This window comes from Lactuca saligna, chromosome 5 (assembly GCF_052625555.1).
Source record: "Lactuca saligna cultivar CGN05327 chromosome 5, ASM5262555v1, whole genome shotgun sequence".
Lineage (NCBI taxonomy): Eukaryota > Viridiplantae > Streptophyta > Magnoliopsida > Asterales > Asteraceae > Lactuca > Lactuca saligna.
In genome coordinates this window covers 258,979,819-258,998,902 of record NC_136421.1, presented here as the reverse complement: position 1 = coordinate 258,998,902, position 19,084 = coordinate 258,979,819, and the positions used below count along the sequence as shown (strand labels likewise).

The 19,084-nt window shown below is 38.7% G+C and overlaps 1 non-coding gene across 1 annotated transcript; it reads left to right on the top strand.

Moving 5' to 3' along the window:
* The first annotated feature begins 4,560 nt into the window (after positions 1-4,560).
* LOC144998952 (U6 spliceosomal RNA) lies at positions 4,561-4,663 on the top strand. Its single transcript, XR_013660485.1, has one exon. It is a non-coding gene; the product is annotated as a U6 spliceosomal RNA (small nuclear RNA).
* The last annotated feature ends 14,421 nt before the right edge of the window (positions 4,664-19,084 follow it).

The following is a 19,084-nucleotide window of genomic DNA, read 5'->3' as shown; positions in this document are numbered from 1 at the left end:
TCAGCACTTCCACACCTTCAAGTAATTGACAAGCCCACTCCATGAATCACCTCCACAGCCATCAAGCACGAAATCCCCATTGCTCTTCAAGTCCAATCGCCTCCCAAAAATCCCGCTCCACTAGTCTCCAAAAAATCTGCAATAATGCTCAAGAAACTAGAAAGTACCCGAAATGGTCATAAAAATAACAAAAAGGAAAATATGCATGGAAATTAACTAAAATGCGAATGAAATGTGCTAAAAAAACTATAAAAAGAAGTAAATAAAATGAAACTATCAGCCATATGCAATGGCCTTCTCCATCTACATTAATACGCACCCCAATCCTTGAATTGACGCATCATAGTATACGACAAAATCTTCGGTTCCTTCGAGTAAGGATCGAATTGGTGCACTACACAACATCTGTTTCAAATTTTGAAATGCAGTTTCCTGCTTATCTTCCCAGTCGAACTTTATTTCTTTTTGTGTTAATGTAGTGAGTGATTTCGCTATCTTGGAAAAAAGTTCTATGAATATTCTATAGTAGCCGGCGAGGCCTAAGAATTTTCACACTTCGGTTGGAGTCCTTGCCGCATCCCAATTCTTATATGCTTTGATTTTTATGGGATCCACATGTGTTCCTCTGTTACTCACTACATGCCCTAGGAAGTGTACTTCTCTAATCTAAAATTCACATTTGGAGTGTAACATCCCAGAATAGCAAGAGTAGAGTTGAAGGGCTAAAAATGTAAATCTTAAAGGGCGACTCGGCGAGTCCATGGATGGACTCGGCGAGTAGGGTCGCGACTTTGGTTGCGTGTCAAGTGGCCTACTCGGTGAGTCCAAAGATGGACTCGGCGAGTAGGTGCCGAGTGGAGAAAACCCTAAATCCGGGGAAGGAGCCCTATTTAAAGAACATTACACCCTCTCCCCAGCCTCTTTGATCCCCCTTGAAGTCCGGGAACCCTAGAAAGCGTGATTGTGGAAGATTGGAGTGCATTTGGAGCTTGGGAAGGTGTTTGTTGAAGAAATCTTGAAAGAGAAGAGGCTTGGATCAAAGGGCTTTGTTTAGATTCGGATCTCTTGTTGTTGGAGGCTTCATTTTGAGGTAATATCTCGTTCTTGGGCTGTGTTCTTCTAGATTCTTCATTTTGGGGTTGTGTGGGAAGCTTAGATTTGTGGCATCTTGAGTTTGAAGGATGGATCTGAGGTTGCTACCTCAGATCTGGAGTGGAGAAGGTCTTAAGAGCATTAAAGTCCCTGTTCTTGTGTTGTTGATGGAGCTATCTTGTCCCAAACCCTTGAGTAATTTCCTAAACATAATTTGAAGGATGGATCTGAGGTGGTGATTCCGAACTCGGACAGCGCTTTGCTTCTTAAAAATAATTTCCTTCGACGAAACCTAGTATTCTTATAACTAGAGTTTAGTCTATTATTCGCCGAGACTAATTAATATTCTGGCTATTATTACTATTATATAAGCATTAAAAAATACTTATATAAACCATAATAATAGCCCAAGTATTTATTATAAGTTCCTAATAACGTTACTATAATTAAATAAAAACTATATTAAAAATAGCATAGGTGTAGCTCACTTACAGCGGGTTTTATAGAAAACCATGCTTTGCTTGGAGAAGCGTTCCCAAGCCAAAAAGCACTTCTTCTCGAAGCTGTCGAGCACTCCGGGGCTTCCGCCTTGTGCTAGGGAGGTTCCCTAGGCTTTTTCGGGGGATTTCGGGGCTAGAGAGAGGTTTTAGAGAGAGAGAGAGAGTAAAGAGAAGAAAGAATGGGAAAGGTGTGAAGAAAATGAGGGTGGGAGAGATGGTATTTATAGGATGAAATGTGGCTGAACTTGGTGCCACATGTCATCATCTGGTGGCAAGCCTTGGGGAGAAAGCAATAGCTAAGATTGTGCCACGTCACCCATTTTCGCACAGTACACTTCCGACTTCTAAAATCCGTAACTTTCACATACGAGCTCCGTTTCTGACGTTCTTTATATCCATGCGTAAGTAAAATAAGATCTACAACTTTCATTTTGACTCTGTTGGCTAATTCTCGACCGATCTTAAATTTACCAGTATGAGGAGATTATATTGTTAAATGTCCGCGTAAAATAAATAACTTCTACATACGTACTCTGTTTTCGTCTGTCTTTTTACCGTTGAGTTCATATTTATGAGATCTTCAATTCTTATTTAGGTCGCGTAGGCCAAAAATCGCTCGATATAAAATTCGAGTTTCGGGCTGTACACTGTTAAGCCGAAACTTCGAAAAATCATAACTTCCTCATACGAAGTCAGATTTGGGTGTTCTTTTTACGGACGCTCTCGGTTTAATGTATTCTACGACTTTTGTTTAGATCGTTAAGGTTAAAACTCGCTCTATCGTAAATTCACTATTTACGCTTCCTGGTATCGTGTCGGTTCCATCGCGACACTTCGACGGGTCATAACTTCTTCGTTACAACTCGGATTTCGGCATTCTTTATATCTTCCGAATCCTTGTTTCGACCACTACAAATTTATGTAAAGATATCGGGTTTATCTCATATTTTAATTTTGATGCTTATTTTTATCCTTTATTTATTATACATTTATAAATGAGTAATAAGCACATAAATACACATAATTCACATAATACTCAAATATTTCATTTTTATATTTCAGAAAGAGTTACAATAGCTGACCTAGACTATTACATTGTATAAAAATGCTGAGCACCGAAACCCGAGCCTTACAATTCTCTCCTGCTTAGGATGATTCCGTCCTGGAATCATGCATCAACAAATAGATGTGGGTAGCGACTAATCAGGTCGTTTTCTATTTCCCAAGTGAGATTTTGCCCATTCGAATGTTTCCATCGGACTAGCACTAAGTTGACCATCTTGCATCGTAACTTCTTCGTCTTATGGTCAACAATTGCCTCGGGCTCTTCAATCAGTCTCTTGTTCTCATCCATTCTTAATTCTGAGATTGGACTTATGTCCGGAACTTCTCTCGTGAATTTCCTCAAATAACACACATGGAAGGTGTTATGAATACCATCTAGTTCTTTGGGTAATTCGAGCTTGTAAGCTTGGTTCCCAATCTTTTGAAGAACTTTGAACGGTCCAATAGACCTTGGACTCAACTTTCCTCTGTTTCCGAATCTTATAAGTCCCTTTCACGGTTGGCAATTTCCTTTGTATCCCACATTGGTGGGCGAAGAAACTTTTGTGGGTTTATAAGCCTATTCCCTTGGCAAGCCTTCAAAAGCTTTAGTTGATCAAAGGAATAAGCCAAGCCCACGCGTGCCTAGCCCAGCCTAGCACTAGCCGATGTCGCGAGTGCGCGATTTAGGCGCACTTCGCAAGATGCATCGATCGCTGGGATCTGAGGAGCTTTTATTTTTGACGAGCTCGGGTCAAGCCGGTTTGACCGATCTGGTCAAATGGTTGACTAGCGTTGACTTCGTGGAGGACATGTCAGGGTATTTTAGAAGGATCAAGAAATGGCTTGCTTGGAGAGCAAGCTATCACCCTAGGGTTTCTGGGGTCGGCCTATGGGGGCCCGTTTAATGCCTTCTAGGGTTTCTTCTACCTTTCTTATAATCAGATCTAGTCGAGAAGGATAGATCTGGTTTTTGGACGAAACTTGATAAATATAATAATAATAATTGGATCTATTTTTCGTAACTAATCGACATATAATTCTCAATATTATTTGTCGGTTTACTTGTGTGTCTATTAGTTTGTTTTTCAAGATAAAATAATACTCAGATATAAAGAAAAAAAAGTAATTGTTACAGTTGAAACTACAATAGAGCCTTTATTATAGAGGTGATATGAATTGTTACAAGATACTATCGTTTTAGTAAATAATATTCCTATGGATTTTTATTAGTCATATATATTACTTTAATTTAACATTAATAGTTAAACAACACAATATAATTAAGTGCATAGTTAACATGCATGATTGCATCGTACGTTTGTTTGAAATCGAGACAACAAAAGCCATAACGAGGCGCATGAACCTAATGCATGTAAATTTTGGCACCACGCAGTTGCAAATGCATTTACATTTCTAGGTCGTTACTATAATATATTGAAGGGTAATGTCGTCAGTTAAAGTTGTATGAAGATTATGAAAGAAATCATGTTGTAATCAACCTAAACTCATGTAGTTGATGGATACGAATTACCTTTGTTGTTTCGATATGGGATAATGACTTAGGAGGGTAATTAGGTTTCCAGTTTGTCCGTATTAGGTCACTAAGGTTTTTTTTTGTGCATATTAGACCAATATGGTTGTTATTACCATTTAGAAATAGTCCTTTTACCAGGTTTAACTGGTAAAAATGACTATTTCTAAACGGTAATAACAACCATATTGGTCTAATATGCACAAAAAAAAAACCTTAGTGACCTAATACGGACAAACTGGAAACCTAATTACCCTCCTAAGTCATTAACCCTAAATTTAAAGACATTGAGAATATATGACCATCAAAAGTAAACTAGTTTGTTTAGAACTCGCGTCGTCCCATATAACCTGCTACTCCTCTATATGGTAAAGCTATTCATCTACAGTCGTCCCTTTGGGGACATCCGATAAAATTGGAACGATACAAAGAAGATTAGCATGGCCCCTGTGCAAGGATGACACACACAAATCGAGAAATGATCCAAGAAAAAAATTTAAACCCTTCGTCGTCTTCTCTGGAACCCTAATTCCATTTTCAAATGCTAATAGAGTTCAATTGCAATTCTTACGTTTCGGTAGTTCATCTACTAAAGTCATGATCAGACAACATGTGGATTCCATGGTCAGATTGATCTTCTTGTTGATGTCTTCAACCATTTGTGGCTAGTAAGGGTGGTCTTTCTTTTTATAAAGTCTCCTTTAAGTTTTTTACATTTCCTGCCAGTAAGGGTGATCTTTCTTTTTATAAAGTCTCCTTCAACCATTTGTGGCTAGTAAGGATGATCTTCTTGTTGATGTCTTCAACCATTTGTGGTTTTACATTTCCATTCGTTATCAAATGTAGACATTGATTGGAAGTATCAAAGTGAGATTGTATTTGTACATATGGATGTGGTCATGTAAACATTTAAATGACAAAAAAGAAGTTATTGATAAAATGTTGCATATTTATGTAATGAAGATCATCAATCATATGAGTTTTTGGACTTCGAAGTTCTGGAATGGTTGTGAAATAAGTTTAAATGGAAGCAACTATTTCCAGTCAAACAAGTCAGTCACATTGATTAGTAAGCATGTTTTCTAAATAATTAGGGTTAATGACTTAGGAGGGTAATTAGGTTTCCAGTTTGTTCGTATTAGGTCACTAAGGTTTTTTTGTGCGTATTAGACCAATATGGTTGTTATTACCGTTTAGAAATAGTCATTTTTACCGGTTTTAATCGGTAAAAATGACTATTTCTAAACGGTAATAACAACCATATTGGTCTAATACGCACAAAAAAAACCTTAGTGACCTAATACGGACAAAGTGGAAACCTTATTACCCTCCTAAGTCATTATGCCTTTTGATATTAATGTGAAGGTAAAAAAGGCTCTTTCTCACGCTTTTCAAAATGAGAAAAAACCATGTGATATCTTTAGAGAAAGAATATATAATCATTTGCTCCAAATGAAAAGAAATGTGCACAAAGTGGTATAAACGCCATAGAAAAAGAATCAAGCATAAATGGGATAAAAAGGTATACCACAGTTCACTTTTTAACATAAAACATGAAGTAAGATGGTATAAAGAATGAGGATAGTTGGATCAGTTCGTTCGTTAATGTTTCTTTACAGGCATAAATGAATCAAAAGGGATCGGATTTTGAGCATTTTTTTCCGTGTAAAACAAGAATTCGTGCACAATACGAAAGAATATTCAAAAGTTTCTAAAATGGTCACGAGAAGAGTATTAGGATAAAACATTGATACAAATTCTTAAACCGTATAATTTCACATATATCATGTGTTTCATTGTAATTTATTTCTTTTCTAATGGTATTCAAATAACTCATGTTAAGTTAAAGAAGAATTTATTTATTGAATTAATTTAGTTGATTAACATTTTTTCGGTATGAAAAAAAAAAAAAAAAGGAAATATGGGATAATGGAAACCAAACTTTCAAGTTTTAATGGCAGCTAAGCAAACAAAATTACAAAACAGACAAATAATAAGAAATGGGCCGACCCTTTTGTGAGCAAAATAAGCAAACCCAGCCTGCTGGATCCTGGATTAGATACAGATCATTATGACCCATAAGTCATTAGTCTTATTTTATTTTATTTTATTTTATTTCAGTCAGTTAAGATCCGAACCTCTTACAAAATTTTCTTAACTAGTTTGGATGGTCGCACGTTGCGGAGTGTATTAATCACATATTTTTGACATCATTTTGTACTGTTCACATAGACAAATATAATTTTTGTAGTTTTGCTACTATACGTAAACCATTATTGTAATTCTATGTTACACATACATCATTTTGTAATTTCTTTATTATACAAGGACTATTATGAATTTTTGTTATTACATAGGGACTATTTGGTACATTTGATATTATATAGCGACCGTTTATCTTACATAAGGACCATTAAATAATTTTACACTGGAATACTTTGTAATTTTGTCAAACTTTGGAACCAATTTCTTAAGAATTTCCTCATATAGAGTTTCCAATTGTCCATGTGTGATTTGATTTCTTCAACATGTTATAGAGTTTATCTTCCAATTCTCATCTTTAGGAGGATGTTATATTTATCTTATCCTAATATTTGTTACTTAAAGATGAGAATGGAACGAAATTCTTAACAATTTCCTCATATAGAGTTTGTCGTTGTTTTGCTCAGGGGCGGAGCTTCAACATTTGATTCAGAAGGTAAAATATCTATAATATGTTTAAAAATTGGTAAGTTAGGGGGGGGGGGGGGGGGGGGGGTTCCTAATAATGCTCCGCCAATGGTTGTGCTTCCAATTGTCCACGTGTGATTTGATTTCTTGACATATGTGTTAATTCTCATCTTTAAGTAACAAATATTAGGATAAGATAAATAATGTAGTAGTTCTTAATTTTTTATTTAAAAATACCACAAATCAAATCACACATGGTTGTGAGAAATTGACATATGACATTGAGACATGTGTCAATATAAAATAATATATATTTAAAAATACCACAAAATGATCAGTGTCAAAACTTATAAGAAAATGACATATGACATATGTGAGAAATTGGTATTTTTAAATAATTATTATTTTATAAGTTTTGACACTGATCATTTTGTGGTATTTTTAAAAATACCACAAATCAAATCACACATGTCTCAATTTCTCATAAGTTTTGACACTGATCATAAGTTTTGACACATAAATATAATTAAGAACTACGAACCTAGAAACCACAAAAACTCTTCACTCGATACCTATGTGACTCCCTATATGAGTCTACAATGTTGGTACCACATCAGGCTCATCTTATTGACACATAATTATAATTCTGATGCAACCGAGCCCTCACGGATCTCGTACTTACTTACTAATTAACCGTTATACCGGAATTTCAACTGGTTGTTAGGGCTGATAGTCTTACACAATCGCACTACTCGACTCTTGAACGAGGTTCTATCTGGTAAGAGCTATCCGAGATTAGTTGCCCTAATGGCTCCAACAACCATTATGATCCAACTAATAGATAGCATAACCAACCATTACATCGATGCAATATTACCCACTTTGCTATAGACTAAGGTTACATGTGCTTCGAACAACCAGGTGTATGGGTTGTGCTTCGAACCCCAAATCCTTAATCAAACAAGAATAAACAGAGAGGCTCTAACACAAATCCCTTAACCTGAATCCATTCACATACCCACCATGTTTCACTCCTGATGCGCAATGAAGCCTGAATACCCACTTGTGTGCAACCTTCAGCCCAAACGATTCTCCCCCACTTGGATTCGACTGCGCTCTTCCAATCCACACAGAATTTGATGGATTCCCAATCCATCTCACAACCTTACAATGCAAACTCTCAATAAACATGGCTTACAAGAACTAGCACTCTATTACCAGCCAACCTTAGCGACCACACATATTCCAAAACTAGATGGACACTTCCTAAAATCTCAACGAGCTCAATAATCCCAAGTACTTCCCATGATACAACTCCAAATCTTTAAGCCACTTCAGCCCATGACATAGAATTATAACCCTTGACCATGAACGAATCACCAATTCAACTACCTACTTATCGAAAAATCAATGCACTCTATATATCTCTATCAAAGTCTATTTAAATCCTCTTGACAATCCAAACATCCAAACAAACCCATGCGATTAATTCATGACTCACACCTTGGAGTGATGGTTCTCTTTTGCTCTTGCCCTAATAACAATTGTAATCGATTCAAGGCCTGCCACCAATCGGCTGACATCCCTCTTGAGTGATACAAGCACTCCTGAATTCTGACTTCGTTGTCTTAGATGGGGATAACCAGTTCCTAAAAGATCCCCCTCCTAAAAGCCCTTGATGTGAGTGCCACACTTGCATCATGAAGACATGGATTTGGCAGATACTTATCCAACACTTGCGTTCCGAGCAACCCTTTATACCTATCAATCGTGACATATTTTCACCAACTTGAGTTTCGATATTCCTATCAACTTGGCGACTACTGATCTTACACCCACGATCACACCTACTCCTCATTGCCTCGAAATAATGAAGAACCTTTACATATCCTGCATTCCAACCCGACATGCCTACCTTACGGATTCCTTGCATTCTTGCTGATACCACTAAAGATCGAATTGGCTGCTGGTCTTCTAAGCAGAATACTCAAGCCTATTATAAACACGGCCCCCGATATGAAAAGAGTATATGGCAACTTTCCCGATAAAATAACAATATTATTTATACAAGTGCTTCCATTCTTAGATAATTAGGGCATAACATTTCACACACACTAATACGAAATTATTAGCATAATAATTTAAGCGTCAAATAGAAGAATACGATACATACCCCTAGTGTCTTAGGGTTCTGCTCCCCCTTCCTGTAGAAGCACTTGCAATGGAACCTGAACCGCCCCAACCACTAAACGTGGAAAATTAGCCCATAGACGACCTGACTAATTACAACAATGACACAATTCTAATTCTAGGGTGGAATCTTGGCGAATATGGCCCTTCCATATGCACCTGCTGCATTTAGATTTGTCGTACACATGCTCATGTGTTCCTTCACCCTTCGCCTAAATGTCGAGATCCATCGGGCATCTAGAACTAGGCATGGAAACATCATAGTCTTATCATGAGTCTGTTTCCTCTTCCCCAGTTGCCTCTCCAAACTAAGCTCCTTCTCCCGAGTCACCACGACCATCCCATCAACTGTGTGAACGGTTAAGATCCAATCCTCGAAACCGACAACTAGTCTATCAGTGACATGATCAATAATGTTAGGTAAATCCTCACGTAAAGATCACAAAATCTTAGTGGAAATCCAATCGTGGAATCGATCCCTCAGAAGGCATGATGCATAATCCACCTTCAATCTATCATGACAAGAACTAGTAATAGGATCCACATCCCTAAAAGATTCTAGGGCCCCACAAGCCTTGAGATCTTGATGGGCCCCTAACTATTCTACTGTTATCTCGGCCCAAAAATCCCCAAGATGATCATCCACGAGTTCCATGATCCCTTCCTTGATGGTACAAAACATCACAGGAGTCTGCTCCAAAATTCTGTTGGTGATCTCTGACGAGATGAACTCTCGCATCCGCTCATCCCTCAACTCAGTGCCAACACCTAAGCCCAAACCAGAACCTGAACCTCCTCCACGTATGCTCATAACCATTCTGAAAATCAACCACACAAATGATCAGAACATACCCAAGGAATCCTCATCCTTTAGGCTTCATAGATTCTTTGTGACTCTCCTCGAGTCGAGAATGGATCTTGTGGTTTTAGTAGTACAGACACAATACTATCTTCCACACCTATCCATATTTTCCTCAAGAATTATCTCGAATCCTCCAAGTCACCTTCTCAAACTAATACTCCAAATATCTTCTAAACAGTGTAGCCAACTTACTACAACACATTTTAGGCTTTCCAAGGTTCCCGACCTCACCCTGCTATCAACTATTGAAGAACTCCAATAATGTCGGTTAAATACTTCATGACTACAATCACATGTAATAAAGCTTAGATAATCCTTCGAGTAAAAGACTCATCCCTACAACGGTTAGACTCAAACGAGGGTTGCACGGTAGGGTCAAATCTATCACTCTAAGATTATTTAACCTATGCAACATGTGACTTAACATATTTAATATTAAATTCACATCACTAAGAGTATCACAAATCAAAAAGAGAACAACATTTGAGCAACAAAACCTTAATCCACAAGCCAAACAAAGGACATTTCAAGCTCACTTACTACCAATAAAGATTTTGAATCTAAAACATAATTTGATTCTTCTTAGGCTACAAGGCATCACATATCATGCCAATCCCTACAATCATCTAAAATCCATACTAGCATGCAAATCAAAAAGCTCAAGCAACAGGCATACAAAATGCATCTCTCCTAGAATAAAATCCTGAGCAGGTCCATAGACCTAATTTAGTATGCAATTCTCATATCATATAACATAACAAACATGTATGGGTATTTCAGGAATCACTCACTTGAGCTCGGCTGGTTACACGCACCACCCCCTTTTATTATACAATCATTTAATAAAACATTTATTTTATGAAAAATCTACCAAACCCTCAGTTTGAGTTTAGAAACTCCCAAGAGTATGCCCGAATCCCTTAAACCAAGGCTCTGATACCAACTTGAAACATCCCAAAATTTCAGACAAAATTTGTTTTTAATTCATTTCAAAACATTTCATAAATCATGTCAAAAACAATAAAAGTGTATCATAGTAAAATAATATCAGAGTACAAATCCCAAAATTACATAAGGCGGAAAACACAGGAGGATTCGGTGCAATCAAGTCGGACCCTTCTTTTTCGAGCTAGAAATACCTGAAACATAAGCTGAAAACTGTAAGCACAAAGCTTAGTTAGCTCCCCCAAAATACCCCATAGCATACATACATAACATTCAAAACATAACTGGGTCTATTTCAACCCCCTCCCCCTTGGTCTCTATCAATCGGTACTGGGTATATTTCAACCCCTTCATCCTCTTACAACCGATATTGGGTCTATCTCACCCCTTCAGCCTCTTTCAATCAGTAATGGGTATATTTCAACCCCTTTCAGCCTCTTTCAACCAGTATTGGGTGTATTTCAACCCAATCGGTCTCTTTCAAATAGTATCAGGTCTATTTCACCCGCTATAACTAGTATATAATCATAACAGCAAGATTCAAAGAAAAACCAAGCACATACAAGCATAACATGAAATTGTCATAAAGACAACTATCAATCCCTAAACATCATTTAGTGTGCCGACATTGGTGCCTTTGACCCATGAGTATAGTGAAGGAAACTGACCTCAGTCCGCTTGCAATCCAGCTGATGTTCGGGCCATTGAACCAGAGAATTCCCATACTAACCAATCAGATAAAACCCCAATTAACCATTAGGTCATAAACCATAATCAACACTTAATTTACTAATCCCAGTTCATAAGGTAGAAGACTATTTTACCTTCCCCTCCTTTGGTCCAAATAACTAAGGCCCAACATCAATGGCACATAAAGCCCAATAATATCCCAAATCCAAAAGACAAGTAAGGCCCAATACATGCCTCGTTCCAACTTTGTGCCAATACGCACTGCGTATGAGTTGGGTACGTCCAACGTACTCCATAGTAGCCCAAAATCATCATTAAATGCTTAATTGGTTAAGCCACTAAGTCCACTTTTCAGATCTGATCCTAGATAATGTCTTAACACATAAAGTTGGCAACTTTACACGTTTACATGTATTAATGGGACCCAATACTTGTTTTATCCAAATAAGTCCATAACATGAACACCAACTCTCACATATTTCATCTAAATTCATCAAGATGCCATTTTTATGCACTAACAACTTTAGAAATGCTAAGATCCAACATTCTAAGCTCTTAGAGTAACTCATACCTACAAGGATAACTCAAGGGACCATAATATGCCAAAAACAAGCCAAATCCAAGAGATGCTCCCGTGAAGCCAAATTCAAAGTCATCTTGATGGCCAGCTTCAAGTTGAAAAGCATGAGACAAGGCACCCATCGGATTGAACAAGAAATGGGTTAAACCTGAATACAGATGGGTAGCAAAGGTGAAAACTCCTAAATCTTCTAACGAATCTAATATTTGTTCATCTTCTGTTTGTGATAAGCAGGACATGTCATGGGAAAAAGTACCTTGCGTAGACGGTAACGGTCAACCCAGTTTCAAAATGGACTAGGTTCCAAAGACTGACTGATTCCGCTCTGTGCTGGAGCAAATATGGAGGCATATCATCATACTTTAGTTTGTTGGTAGTGGATGTTCCAAGCACATGATAGGAGGCATCTCTCAACTGTGCAACACTTAGACCTTTATTTGAGAGTATGTGTCCTTTGCGGGAAAGGAAGAAAGGAAGGGATCACACATGGGGTTTTGTGCTTAACGATGTGAAGAATTTTCGGATCTGTTATGAGATTATGCGTGTTGTTCTTAGACCTTCTGGATGCAAATTCAATCGGTGACTTATAGTTTGAGTTTTCTTTTCGATACTCCTGAGTTTTTCTTACATTGATTCGTTTTAAAGATAATCTTTTATTTTCTTATACTCTTTCATTAGTTTTGTTAATTGGGAAGTGATATGAAATCTATTGCTAAAGGGCAATATAAAATTCGTGTAATGAACTAAAGTCGAATTGTCTAGACTCTGTGTTCAATGTGTTGGTAGGCACAAAGGATTCAAAAGGACTTGACTTAGATTGAGAAATGAAAGGACTAGACAATAAGGACTTAGATAGTTTGATTTGGACTGACAATACAACGCTCGGGTAGATTGAGCAGTGAGATAAATATGGGAACCTGCGAGATACACTAAAAGTTAATTATCTAGAACTGTGGCTCAACATTTCCTCGATGTATGGACTTATATCCTTAATTCCGATACTGATAAGACAACTGGGGTTTTTTGATAAAGTAGGTCTGTAGGAAATTATTTTATTGCTTTCGATCTGTCACTCATATGTTGCTCCCTTTACGTGAATGGAAATTATTCGACCTAGAATGCAACATATGCAACTCTATTTCTACGCGTCTTCTATATGCAATTCTTTCTATCTGTTAGCTATATGTTGTCCCCTCTACGTGATCGGAAGATCCGACCTGGGACACAGCATATGCACCCTACTATCTCTCTAACCCCTATCTATGTTAGTCATATGTTGTTCCCTCTGTGTGATTGGAAGACATCCGACCTGGGATACAACATATGCACTTCTATATTTGCCTTATTTCTGAATGATTGTCTACTCATCTAAAGTAAGGACTTCTTTGGAAGTTCTAGATTACCGGGATATGTCGGGAAGTAGGAAACATGTTCTAGTACATCTAAAATTGATCCATTTAATAGGTTGTTTGTAGATCTCGCTGCTTAATTTAAGTGGACAACAATATCCTTAGTCATCGTCAGCTAAATGTCCATTTAAGAATATAGATCACACTGTCTTGTCACTTATAACCTGTCCAATTTGTCAACATTATTTGTATTTAAGTGGATCACAATACCGGTGATTAACTAGATCTAAACACGCATGTGTGTACTGATAAATGATATTGGATTGCCTGACAACTTTGATCCCAAATATTTTTGTTTTTATTAAATTTGTTCATAGTTTTCCTCTATGCACAAATTTAGGGGGCGGAAACGTTCGGGGGCGGAGGACGTCATATTCAGTATCATAACAGTTCATAGAAAGGAAAGTACACACCACCATATATATTAAAGTTTCCAAGATGTTTACATAATTGTATTCATTACATGTTCAAAAGATAAATACATAAACATCATTCAAAAGAAGTAATTAACGCCAGCGCGTTAATCCCAAAAGTTGATTCTCAACCTGCTTAGCGGTTCCTTGAGAATACAAGTTATTTCAAGAAAAAGTGTCAACAATTAAGTTGGTGAGTTCATAAGTAGTTTAGAAAAATTGGATTCCATTCCAAAATGGGTGTATGTTTTCCAGAAAACGCAACATTTCAAATGTAAAGAGTTGTGATTTGTTGTGTTGAAAGTGAATGTATTAGATCTAGAAAATCCCATATTTTCCCTAATGGTTGAGATACGAGTTGTTGTGTTTTCCAAGAAAAACCCTTACTTTCTTATAAAAGTATGAAATGCATATGAATGTTCGTGTTATAAGCTATAAATAATTGCACTAGGAAAATCCCTTATTTTCCTATTAGGTGTTTGGTTTGTATGCAGGAAAAACCCTTATTTTCCTAACATAAATGGCAGTCTCTAAGACCGAAAATCGCAAGAAACCGACGTTCTCAAAAGTTGTGTCATAGTTTTATATAATAAAGCTATACGAAGATCGCATTTGTTAGATGAAGAATAGTTTTAATAGCTACTCGTTCATAAAAGCATAATACCATAATAATTGTATATCCGATGAGTTTTATAACCATACTAAAGATAATATGCCTGTAACGACATTCTTCAGGCGTCGCAGCGTTATGACAACTGTCACCCCAAAAGACGGACTGTAGCTAACAGTCAGGGTGCGGGATCATGACTTCCCGTATAGATCTATACACATTTGACATGTTCTCCGAACGGGAGACTCTGGTTATAGACAGGACTTGCAGCATTACTTTCTAATAAAGAAAAGTAACGTTTGAAGATATACACGTCTCATGGATTCTCAACTAAGCCTGTATTAAAGTGATAGTTTTGTATGCAAAGTTTATCCTTTTTCACAATGTTTGACAAAGCAAAATCATAAGTTTTTAGAATGTATAAAACGACTTAACAATGAAAGGTACTTTGAAATCATTATATACTTTGTATAAGTCTAATGCACACAAAGTATGACAAGAGTTTTCCATAATAGAAATAAGTTCCAAGTGATTTATTCGATAAAACAAGTGAAGTGAAACTTTATAAATTACACGATAATAACCGTATGTTTACTTGTATTCCCCCCCCCCCCCCCCAAAAGAGTATAAAAGCATTTAAAATGTATTTAAAGTGTGTTTGAAAGGGGTATGAACTTACTTGAAAGTTTGAAGATAGCAAGATGGAAAATCGGGCAGAGTTTCGTCTCGTGAAATGGATTTTACTCAGAAATCTCGGGATTCCTCGGGAGTAAAATCGACCTTCGGGACTTGCACAAAATGATCAGGGCTTCGGGGTAGTGTGAGCACGGAAAACGAGGTAAAACGCAAGCAAAAGGAGAGAGAATGGGCTATTTTCCCAGGAACCCTCGCATGCTATTTATAGGGGGGCCTGAGAGGCCTCGTACATGGGGCGTACGCTCGTACGCAGCGCGTAAGCGTACGTCATGCGTGACCGAAGCCTCGACTGCCTCGGCCTCGGATGGGACGGCTCAGGCTGTCGGGTCGGATGGGACGGCGGGTCGGGTGCCTCGCATAGGGCGACGTGGACGGTTTGAGGCCAAGTTTCTCGGGTACGCGGGGCGTACAGGGGTACGCAGCGCGTACCTCGGATGAGGACGCTGACTCCCCTTCGGATAATACCAAAGTTTTAATAAAATCTATATATAAATTATTTATCAAACTTCGAAAATTCATATCTCCTTCATACGAACTCTGTTTTTGACGTTCTTTATATCCCCGCGAAGGTGAGACTACGATCTACAACTTTCATTTAGATTTAGTTGGCAAATTCCAGAATTATTTTTATTATTTATTTATTAAAATGACGTGATTAAGGAATTTCTTTAAAAATTCATAACTTATTCATACGATGTCCGATTTGAGCGTTCTTTTTATGCATGTTTGTAGTTTAACGATATCTACGACTTTCATTTAGACACCTAAGGTCGGAAAGTGTTTTATTGAAACTTTGCGTTTTTACGCAACTTCGTATTGCCGGTTTTTGTCGGAAAACTTAGAATGATCATAACTTCTTCGTTATAACTCGGATTTTTGTGTTATTTATATGTTTGGAAACCTTAAGACGATAACTACCACATAGTGTACTCCAAATAGAGTTTTTGAATACTTCATTTTTCGATGATATTCTAATTCTTTTCTCAAAGAGGTTACAGGACTCGATTTTTACTGACTTGAAATAACGGGTTGTTACATCATCCCCCCGTTAGAGGGAATTTCGTCCCGAAATTTTAATACAAAAGAAGAGTCTTAGGGGCTGGGGAAGAGATGTGGATACTTCTGTTGCATTTGATCTTCTCGTTCCCACGTGAACTCGGGTCCCCTCTTAGCATTCCATCGGACCTTTACTATTGGAATGCGACTCTGTTTAGTTCGTTTAACTTCCCTATCCATGATCTCGACGGGTTCTTCCAAAAAGTTAAGATTTTCATTTAGTTCGATCTCATCAAGTGGAATTACAAGTGTTTCGTCGGACAAACACTTCTTCAGGTTTGATACGTGGAATACTGGATGTACTTTGTTAAGCTCTATTGGAAATCAGAGTTTGTAGGCTACTGGACCAACCCTTGAAGTGATTTCAAAGGGTCCAATGTACCTATGATTTAGCTTCCCATGCTTTCCAAAGCGTATCATTCCCTTCCAGGGTGAGACCTTCAGTAGTACCCGATCGCCAATCTGAAATTCCAAGGGTTTACGTCTTTTGTCGGCATAGCTCTTTTGCCTATCCCTCGAAGATTTCAGTCGTTCTCGTATTTGCACGATCTTTTCAGTAGTTTCTCTGATGATCTATGGACCAGTGAGGGTGCTATCAGGGACTAGACCTTTTGCTAGTTGTGTGTCGCCCACTTCCGTCCAGCACAGAGGTGATCTGCACTTATGGCCGTAAAGGGCTTCAAATGGAGCAGTATTGATACTAGTATGATAACTATTGTTATAAGAGAACTCAACCAAAGGTAAGTGAACATCCCATGCTTTACCAAAGTCGATTACACATGCTCGCAACATGTCTTCCAAGGTTTGGATCGTTCTTTCGCTCTGTCCGTCAGTTTGGGGGTGATAGGCTGTACTCATGTCCAATCTTGTTCCCATGGATTTTTGCAATGATTGCCAGAATCTAGACGTGAATCTGCTGTCTCTATCCGAGATGATAGACATTGGCACTCCATGGAGTCGTACGATCTCTCGGATGTAGATTCTCGATAGCTTTTCCATTTTATCAGTTTCCTTGATCGGTAGGAAATGAGCGGACTTGGTTAATCTATCGACGATTATCCAAATAGTATCTTGGCCACCCTGAGTTTTGGGCTGTTTCGTTATGAAGTCCATGGAAATCTGCTCCCATTTCCACTCAGGAATTTCAGGTTGTTGGAGTAGTCCTGAGGGTTTCTGGTGTTCTATTTTGATCTTGGCGCAAGTCAAACACTTGCTCACATATGTAGCGATCTCTGCTTTCATGTTTGGCCACCAGTAGAGTTGTTTGAGATCTTGATACATCTTGTCTGACCCGGGGTGTACGGAGTATGGAGTCTTGGAGAAGTAGTTGGCTCCTTGGAGTTGGTCGAATAAGTCATCGATTCGGGGTAGGGGGTATCGGTTCTTGATGGTAAGTTTGTTGAGTTCTCGGTAGTCGATGCACATTCTGAATGATCCATCCTTCTTTTTCACGAACAGTACGGGTGCTCCCCATGGCGAGAAGCTCTGCCTGATGAATCCTTTTCCAAGTAGTTCATTCAGTTGGCTGGATAGCTCTTGCATCTCTGCCGGGGCTAATGGATAGGGTGCTTTGGCTACTGGGGTAGCTCCGGGAACCAGATCGATTCGGAACTCAACTTATCTCGCGGGTGGTATTCCCGGAAGGTCCTTGGGAAAAACATCGGGAAAATCGCGTACGTCGAGCACACTCTTGATGTCTTGGACTTCGCGTTTCACATCTACAACATGTGCTAAGAACGCGTGACACTCCTTGCGTAGGCATTTCCGAGCTTGGATACTTGAGATGATACGAAGAGTGGTACTTGGTTTGTTGCCCAAGATAATGAAAGTTTCGCCGGTTGGCAGATTAAGGCGAACGGCCTTATCGTAACATAGAATGTCCGCATGATGAGAACTCAGCCAATCCATGCCAATGATGACATCGAAACTCTTAATCGAGACTGGCATGAGGTTGATTGAAAAGGGATTATCGTTTAAAGTTAGGGTGCAGTTTAAGTATATCTCCTTAGTGCCTTTGGTTTTCCCGTTGGCCATTTCTACTATGAATGGTTCACTTAATGATTGTGGTATTGATTTTAGCAGGCCTTTAAAGTCGTGACTCACAAAACTCCTTTCCGCTCCACTATCAAACAAAATGCATGCATACGAGTTATCGAGAAGAAACGTACCCGTAACAACAGTAGGGTCCGCAATGGCTTCATCTTGTCCCATTGCGAAAACTCGGCCCCTTCCGCCGGTATCCGGTTGTTTGCCTTTGGGCAGTCCCTGCGGTAGTGCCCCGTGTCTCCACACTTAAAGCAGGCACGGCTTACCCCGGTATTAGTAGTGGGGACGGATGGTTGGGTTGGCCCTTTGCAATAGCAGGCTGTATGTCCCTTCTTATTACACTTGGTGCATTGAAGATCATGGCAAGGACCATGGTGGTGGAAGCTGCATCGGTTGCACTTAGGAAGTTTCCCATTATATGAGCTTGTGGGGGCAGGGTTCACAGGTACAGTCATAGCGTGGGTCGCTATTACTTGTTGTTTCTTGGGGTTTTCCTGGAGATTTTGTCCCCTCCTTTTGTTCCAAGGCCTGCTCTGGCCCTAAGCCTCCCTAGGTGGATTTGCGGTTGCTGAAATGATACTGGGTTTTATTCCGTGGTCGATGAGTCGTTGAGCCAGGCGTTTAGCGCTGTTGTAGGTAACAGGGCCGGAAGCTAGGACATGCCCTTGAATCTGGGGTGACAACCCCCAAATGTACCTTTCAACCTTCTTTGATTCTGGGTTGACCATGGTAGGGCACAGTGCAGTG